This window comes from Ascaphus truei, chromosome 3 (assembly GCF_040206685.1).
Source record: "Ascaphus truei isolate aAscTru1 chromosome 3, aAscTru1.hap1, whole genome shotgun sequence".
NCBI classification, from domain to species: Eukaryota; Metazoa; Chordata; class Amphibia; order Anura; family Ascaphidae; genus Ascaphus; species Ascaphus truei.
In genome coordinates, this window is record NC_134485.1 from 32806566 (window position 1) to 32814923 (window position 8358).

The following is an 8358-nucleotide window of genomic DNA, read 5'->3' on the forward strand; positions in this document are numbered from 1 at the left end:
CTCCGGGTTAATGTAATAGAGGGACAGTTTGAGGTGAATTAGATCAAACGTGTCCAGAGAACTGATATGCAGTATTCCCTAATAGTGGTAGTTAGGTATGAGCAAAGGTGGGGGGGGGGGGGGGCTGCAAAATCACCTGTCTAGGTAAAATACAGGTCTCAAGGTGATAGTAGTGAAAATGTGAGACTGGTCAAAACGTAGCTATATATAGGCACAAAATAAATGCACACCAATCAGTGTGTGCTCACTAGATATATAATATATTGCTTCAATGATGGAAGATCAATACTGTATATTCTCCCACATGTGACCACCTTGAAAAACAGCTAATAAACTCCAAACGAATAAAGAGCTGGCTGTAATACACAGAACACAAATACTATGGCTAATAAGTTCCTATAAACGGTGTGGCTGTTGGTATACCTATGCACATATTCATGAATGTGCTACCACCGTTAGGAATGCTTCTGCCACTAATATAGCTGTGTATAAGTATAATGAGACCTTTCTAGAGTGTCAAACAAGTCCCAAGGTGAACAACTGGGGAAATAGGAGATATGAGACTAATCGTAGTCCTACTAATAAGCAATATGTACACACTGATCAAGGGGTGCACTCAGCATATAATATATAAATCCACAAATGGATAGTCAGTCACACATACCCCACAAGCAAAACACCTAAAAATCAGATGATAAACTCCAGGATGTTATATAACTAGCTGTCAACAATAAACATAAGTACCATGGCTACTAGACTCCTATGAGCGGTGTGGCATGTGTATACCTGTGCACATATTCATGAATGCGCTTCCACCGTCAGGAGCACTAATACCACTAATGTAGCAGTGTATCCAAAGAGTTAAAGCAGCCCCAACCTCACCTAACGCTGCCGAGTCACAACACAGACACCTGCCCAGGATAGAAGGGAGTACACGCGTGCAGTCTAGCAGCTGATTGCTCTGCAATTCAGAAGGCTGCCACGGAAGTCCTGACTGCGCGCGTGCACGTGACAGATGTCGACGCTTGCGTTTCGTGATTAGAAACACTTTCTCAAGGCTCAGTGCACAGCAATCAGCTGCTAGACTTCACGCGTGTACTCCCTTCTATCCTGGGCAGGAGTCTGTGTGGTGACTCGGCAGCGTTAGGTGAGGTTGGGGCTGCTTTAACTCTTTGGATACACTGCTATATTAGTGGTATTAGTACTCCTGACGGTGGAAGCGCATTCATGAATATGTGCACAGGTATACGCATGCCACACCGCTCATAGGAGTCTAGTAGCCATGGTATTTATGTTTATTGTTGACAGCTAGTTTTATAACATCCTGGAGTTTATCATCTGATTTTTAGGTGTTTTGCTTGTGGGGTATGTGTGACTGACTATCCATTTGTGGATTTATATATTATATGCTGAGTGCACCCCTTGATCAGTGTGTACATATTGCTTATTAGTAGGACTACGATTAGTCTCATATCTCCTATTTCCCCAGTTGTTCACCTTGGGACTTGTTTGACACTCTAGACAGGTCTCATTATACTTATACACAGCTATATTAGTGGCAGAAGCATTCCTAACGGTGGTAGCACATTCATGAATATGTGCATAGGTATACCAACAGCCACACCGTTTATAGGAACTTATTAGCCATAGTATTTGTGTTCTGTGTATTACAGCCAGCTCTTTATTCGTTTGGAGTTTATTAGCTGTTTTTCTAGGTGGTCACATGTGGGAGAATATACAGTATTGATCTTCCATCATTGAAGCAATATATTATATACTTAGTGAGCACACACAGATTGGTGTGCATTTATTTTGTGCCTATATATAGCTACGTTTTGACCAGTCTCACATTTTCACTACTATCACCTTGAGAACTGTATTTTACCTAGACAGGTGATTTTGCAGCCCTCCCCTCCCCCCCACCTTTGCTCATACCTAACTTCCACTATTAGGGAATACTGCATATCAGTTCTCTGGACACGTTTGATCTAATTCACCTCAAACTGTCCCTCTATTACATTAACCCGGAGTGTCATATATAATCATCTTAGGGTTAACATATATGTGTATCATTTGATGTATTTTAACACCCATTATTTTAATTAGTTTAGCATTAAAGATTATTTTTAATATTATCATTACACTTCATATGGGTCATTGAGTGCTTTAAGTGGGTTCTTTTCTCTATGTTGTTAACTATGTAGCAATATATGCAATAAAATAGCAGTGCAGCCAGGAAAAAAACTGGAAGAACCAGTACCAGAGGCAAAACAGAAAAACAAGATACAGACCGGCGCCCACAGTGATAGTACAATGTCCACTGAGTCCAAGATAAAAAGTCCAATCAGATGTGATATACGATGGAGCTCCACTCAGTAGATCGGTGACATGTGGAAAAATACAAGAAAGAAAATCATAGTGTGTATTGCAAACACAAAATACATAAAACAATACTAACTAACAACAACAATATGAAACATAGAAGCTGATAACATAAAACTAATTTATTAAAACAAAGAAGCCAGTTGTAGGGGATCATCAGGGGTTAAAACCCAAAACCCTACTTACAACAGGACCAGAACATAAGCGCGTTGAACACCAAACAGTGGCAAGCAGTGGCAAATCTTCTGGATGAAGCGAGTCCCTTGCGAATGCCCAAACCAGAAGGAGAAGGCGACACACTTCCTCGGCTGTCTGTAGATATCAGCAATGGCGCCGTAGTAAATTGAGACTGCTCCTGCCCAGTCCACGTGTACTGTTGTCTGGGGGTAATTCTCTTGGGTTCCTGCTCCTTTAGCCAGCGGGGGGGTGATGTGTGATCAGCCAGCTGGTTTAAATATAATAATATAATAATATAATAATGACTGTATAAAGTATGGGGGAGACAAAAAATCTACCAATGCTGCATCCAACTTGACAAATAATTTAGTACATTAATATGTATTTTATCTGTATTCTTTCTTCATAAATATGAATGACATTGTTCAATTCTTTGGCCAAAATATTTTAGGTCTACAACCACATCACGGTAAACCCCTTTCAGTAGGTCCTACACTATCAATATTATACTGCCTTATGTATTTCTTCCACTGCAAGCCTTTTCTGTCTCTTGTATGCATAAGGTCAAAAACCCAATAGCACTCCAAATAACACACACACACACACACACACACACACACACACACACACACACACACACACACACACACACACACACACACACACACACACACACACACACACACACACACACACACACACACACACACACACACACACACACACACACTATATATATATATATTTCACACCTTGAGAAAGTCCTAAGGGATGAAACGCGTTGGTGCGTGGTCCTGTTTTTCTGCCTAACTGACCATTAAAGGCTAATGTATATTTTACCCCTGTTTGGAGTTGCCCTTATTTCCCTGCGTTTGCTAACGCTGTGAGCTGTGCTCCTCTTCTCTTCTGCCTCTTTGGATTTCCATTCTGAGGGCTGCACGCCAAAGAATCCTCCTACCTGGAACCACATCAGGAAGGTAAAGGGCATAGCCCATCATTTCCTACCTTCCTTTGCTGGACTGTTTTGTATTGTTACCCCAGGGGTGAATTTATGTTTATTGGAGACGAAGTTTTGGGGTAGCCGTGTGGGCACCACCAAGTCCCTGTTTTTCACCCTGGGAGGTTCATTCACATCTGTCTACATTGTTCCTGGATTTTGGAGTCATATATATGGAAGTTATATTATTGGAGCTTATTGTGGTGATGCACCAATATACCACACAATCTATATATATTTCTGGATGTATTTTTGCTATCATTAATACACTTTGATTTTCAACATTGAGTGTTGTCCAGTTTACCAGTCCTCGGAACGGTAACGTATAACTATATATATATATATATATATATATATATATATATATATATATATATATAGTGCAGAATAAATGAGTTCTTCAGTATTAGGTGATACCTTTTTTATTTGGACTAAAAATTTGTGTCATAGGAAAAGCTTTCGAGAGTTCTCCTCTCTTCTTCATGTCAAGCAATACTGATATACAAAGGATTCAATGGCTAAAACAGTGTAGAGAGAGGGAAAAAAAACAAAAGATATGTACTGTAGATAAGGTAGGGTGTTACAAGTGTTTGAAGCCAGGGGACAGTGACAAAGAAAGGTGGGGAGGGGGAGGGATGCTGTGGTGGGAGAGAAAGTGTGGATAAGAATTGAGGCAAGCAGGATAATTACAAACAATTTTGATAGGGTGTGAGAAAACCCATGTCCGCATTAAGTCCTTTGGTTTTGGTGTCAAAGAGTCTTATCATTCTGAGTTCAAATGTTTTCCATTCTTGGGTGCTTTTAAACATTCCATTGAGGATTTTGATTTTTAAATCATTTATGGAATGATCTGGTTGTGAGAAGTGATGTCCCACAGGTGAGCAGTATCTTCCTTCTTCGTGATGGAGTATAGAGTGTCTGTGCATATTTATTCTTCCTTGTAGTTTTTGGCTGGTTTCCCCAATGTAGCAACCTTGGTCACATCTGTTGCACTGAATCATATACACTATATTCCTGGATGTGCAGCTGTATGATCCTTTAACATTGAATGTTCTATGGTTGTGACTGGCTGTGGGATCTTGGCAAATATGTTTGCAGAGTTTGCAGAGTTTGCAGCGTTTGTTGTTGCACGGTTTTGTGCCATTATCCATGTCTTTAAAATCGTTATGAAGTTTTCTGCTGACTAATTTCTGTTTGAGGTTTGGTAGTTGCCGGAATGCAAGAATGGGAGGTTTGGGAAATATTTCTTTTAATGTCGCATCCTCTGTCAGCATGGGTTGCAGATCTTTGATTATTTTTCATATACCCTCTAGGGTAGGGTTGTATGTGGTCACTAGTGGTATGCGTGTGGTAGGTTCTTTCCGTCTGTATTGTAGAAGGTGTTCTCGTGGGGCTTTTAGTGCAGATGTAATCGTTTTGGCAATGGTCTTTGGTTTGTATCCCTTCTGTCTGAATGATTCGGTCAGGGTTGGGAGATGCCTGTTTCTGTCTTCAGTGTCAGAACATATGCGGTGGTATCTTATAGCCTGGCTGTGTATGATACCTTGTTTTGTATGAGTGGGATGGAAGCTGGAGTTGTGGAGGTAACTGCATCTGTCAGTTGGTTTCTTGTATACAGATGTGTGTAGTTTGCCATCTTTCAGGGTTACTGTTGTATCTAGAAAGTTTACTAGGTTTGATGAATAATCCATTTTTTGTTTAATTGATGTGTCACGCTGTGCTCACCACGGACAAGGAGGGACCCCAAAACTGAGGTGAGAAGGATAACACCTGCACCCACAGCTACGGGGACACGCCTGGAAAGTGGAAAATAGGCGCCTGGAACCGTACGGGAATATAAGATAAAGTAAGATACTCGCCGGACGAAAAGGGAGGTTCCAGAAGGATAGTTGGTACCAAGAGCCTGGGGTCCAGAGCCGGGAGGTAGGTCGGAATCCATGAGCCAAGGTAAAGGGTCGGAGAGTTAAGGAGGTCAGAGTGCAAGCCAAGGGTCGGAGTCCAGAGCGGGTCCACAGCCAAGCCGGCTGGTACACAAGAGATCACTAGGAAAGACAAAGAGACAGGAACTAAGGAAGGCACGACCGTGGGTAACACAGGTCACACAATGCTATGCTCAGCCAATGAAGGAATGGCTGAGCAGGGTATATATAAGGAGAGAGGCTAATGGGAAGAGGGGGAGGAACGGAGGAGCGGTCTCATGGGGAACAGGGTTAGGTGGAAATAATGCCCCAGCTGATTTGCTTGACGCACGGCTTGTGAGCGGTACATGTGCATCAGGCGTGTGCCCCGCGCGGGAGATGTGCGCGCGGCCTGAGCTGGGGCCGGGAGTCCCTCTCGCGGGAGGAGAGAAAGGTGCATGAACGTGCGCGCATGTGCGCTTCTAGTGGCAGCCGCGGGGACCAGGGAAGAGGAGGGAGAGACCCGCTCGCGGCGGAGATCCTGTGGAGCAGGAGCCGGAGGCCTCCGGTTGAGTTGTGGCCTTGGAGGAACCCTCTTGGGGAGAGATGTTCCTCGGGGTCTTACATGATGGATGGAATGAGTTCAGGGACTCGTGGAATTGTTTTAGGTTTTCTTCACCCTCTGTCCATATTATAAACAGGTCATCAATATATCTGTAGTATTTGTAGGGTTTGTGGAGGCATGTAGTTAGGAATCTTTGTTCAAGATTTGCCATTAAAAGATTGGCATATTGCGGTGCCATCTTGGTACCCATTGCAGTCCCCATTAGTTGTAGGTACATTTCCTTATTGAAGCTGAAGTAGTTGTGTGTGAGGATGTATTCTATCAGTTTGGTAATTACATCAGCGCTGTATTTCTGATCCAGTGGAGATGTTGTAAGGAAATGCAGGCATGCCTCAATACCATCCTTGTGGGGGATGTTGCTGTAAAGGGTTTCTACATCCATGGTAACTAGCAGTGTGTTGGATGGTAGTTGGTTGATGTTGTTAAGATTATTGAGAAAATCTGTGGTATCTTGTATGAAGCTGTTGGGGCTTCTGAATAAAGGTTTGAGGATATTCTCCACTAAGCCTGATATTTGTTCCGTGAGTGTATCCATACCTGTTATAATAGGTCTGCCGGGGTTTCCTGGTTTGTGGATTTTGGGAAGCATGTAGAAGATCCCAACTCCTGGGTTGTCAGGTATTAGTTGCTTCAATTGTGGTTGCAGGTGGTTAGGGAATGTTTGAATGAGATTCATGAGTTGCTTTGTATATTCCTGGGTTGGATCATGCGTGCGTTTCTTGTAGTAGGTGTTATCTGTGAGTTGTCTATTGCCTTCTTCTATGTATTTACTTGTGTTCATAAGCACCACTGCGCCTCCTTTATCTGCTGGTTTGATGGTGATGTTGTGGTTGTTTCGCAGTTCCTTGATTGCAGATCTCTTCATGGGGGATAGGTTGTACATAGTTTTTTCTGCTGTGTGGATGCTAGTAAGGAAACTTGTGATCTTAAGCTCTGTATGTAGCTGTCAAGTATGATGTTGCGTCCTGTTGGTGGTGTGAAGTACGTGTTCTTCTTCTTATTGTTGTACTCCATCATTATGGGGGTGCTATCTTTTTTGTGGAAGTATTCTTTCAGTCGTAGTTTCCTGAAGAATTCTTCTAGGTCTGAGAATAATTGGAGTTGATCCAGTTTGGTGGTGGGACAGAATGTTAGTCCCTTGGAGAGAACTGAGGTCTCAGGTTTTGATAGTTTATAATCAGACAGGTTTATAACTCCATGGCAGGCTGTGTGTTCTTCTGGGTTGACGGTGTGTATCTGTCTTGAAAAGTCAGTTCTGGTTTCTAGTTCTAAGTAGTTGTCCTGCTTTTTGTTGGTTTGAAATCCCTTACGTTGTGTCCATGGTCTGCTGCCATAATGAGAGAGGAGTTGTAGTTTCTTCTGTTTCTTCTTGATTAAGTTCCGCTGCAGTCTCTTGTGCAGAGTTAGCATATCTTTTTCAAGTTTGTTGGTATTTGCACTGCTTTGCAATTGCAGGATTTGGAGTATTGTGCATTTTTGCCGTTGTAATTCCTGTTTTTTTCCATATAGTTGATGGATCAGTTTGTTTCTCAGTTTCTCTCTGAGGCGTTTGCATTGTTCTTCAGCGAAATGGGAACATTCAATGTTAAAGGATCATACAGCTGCACATCCAGGAATATAGTGTATATGATTCAGTGCAATAGATGTGTTCAAGGTTGCTACATTGGGGAAACCAGCCAAAAACTTCAAGGAAGAATGAATATGCACAGAGACTCTATACCCCATCACGAAGAAGGAAGATACTGCTCACCTGTGGGACATCACTTCTCACAACCAGATCATTCCATAAATGATTTAAAAATCAAAATCCTCAATGGAATGTTTAAAAGCACCCAAGAACGGAAAACATTTGAACTCAGAATGATAAGACTCTTTGACATCAAAACCAAAAGACTTAATGCGGACATGAGTTTTCTCACACCCTATCAAAATTGTTTGTAATTATCCCGCGTGCCTCAATTCTTATCCACACTTTCTCTCCCCCCCCCAGCATCCCTCCCCCTCCCCACCTTTCTTTGTCACTGTCCCCTAGCTTCCAACACTTTTAACACCCGACCTTATCTGCAGTACATATCTGTATATCAGTATTGCTAGACCTGAAGAAGAGAGGAGAACTCTCGGAAGCTTGTCCTATGACATAAATTGTTAGTCCAAAATAAAAAAGGTATCACCTAATACTGAAGAACTCATTTATTCTGCACTATCGCATCTGGACTAACACTGCTATTTTCTGCTTTATATATATACTGTATATATATATATATATATATATATATATA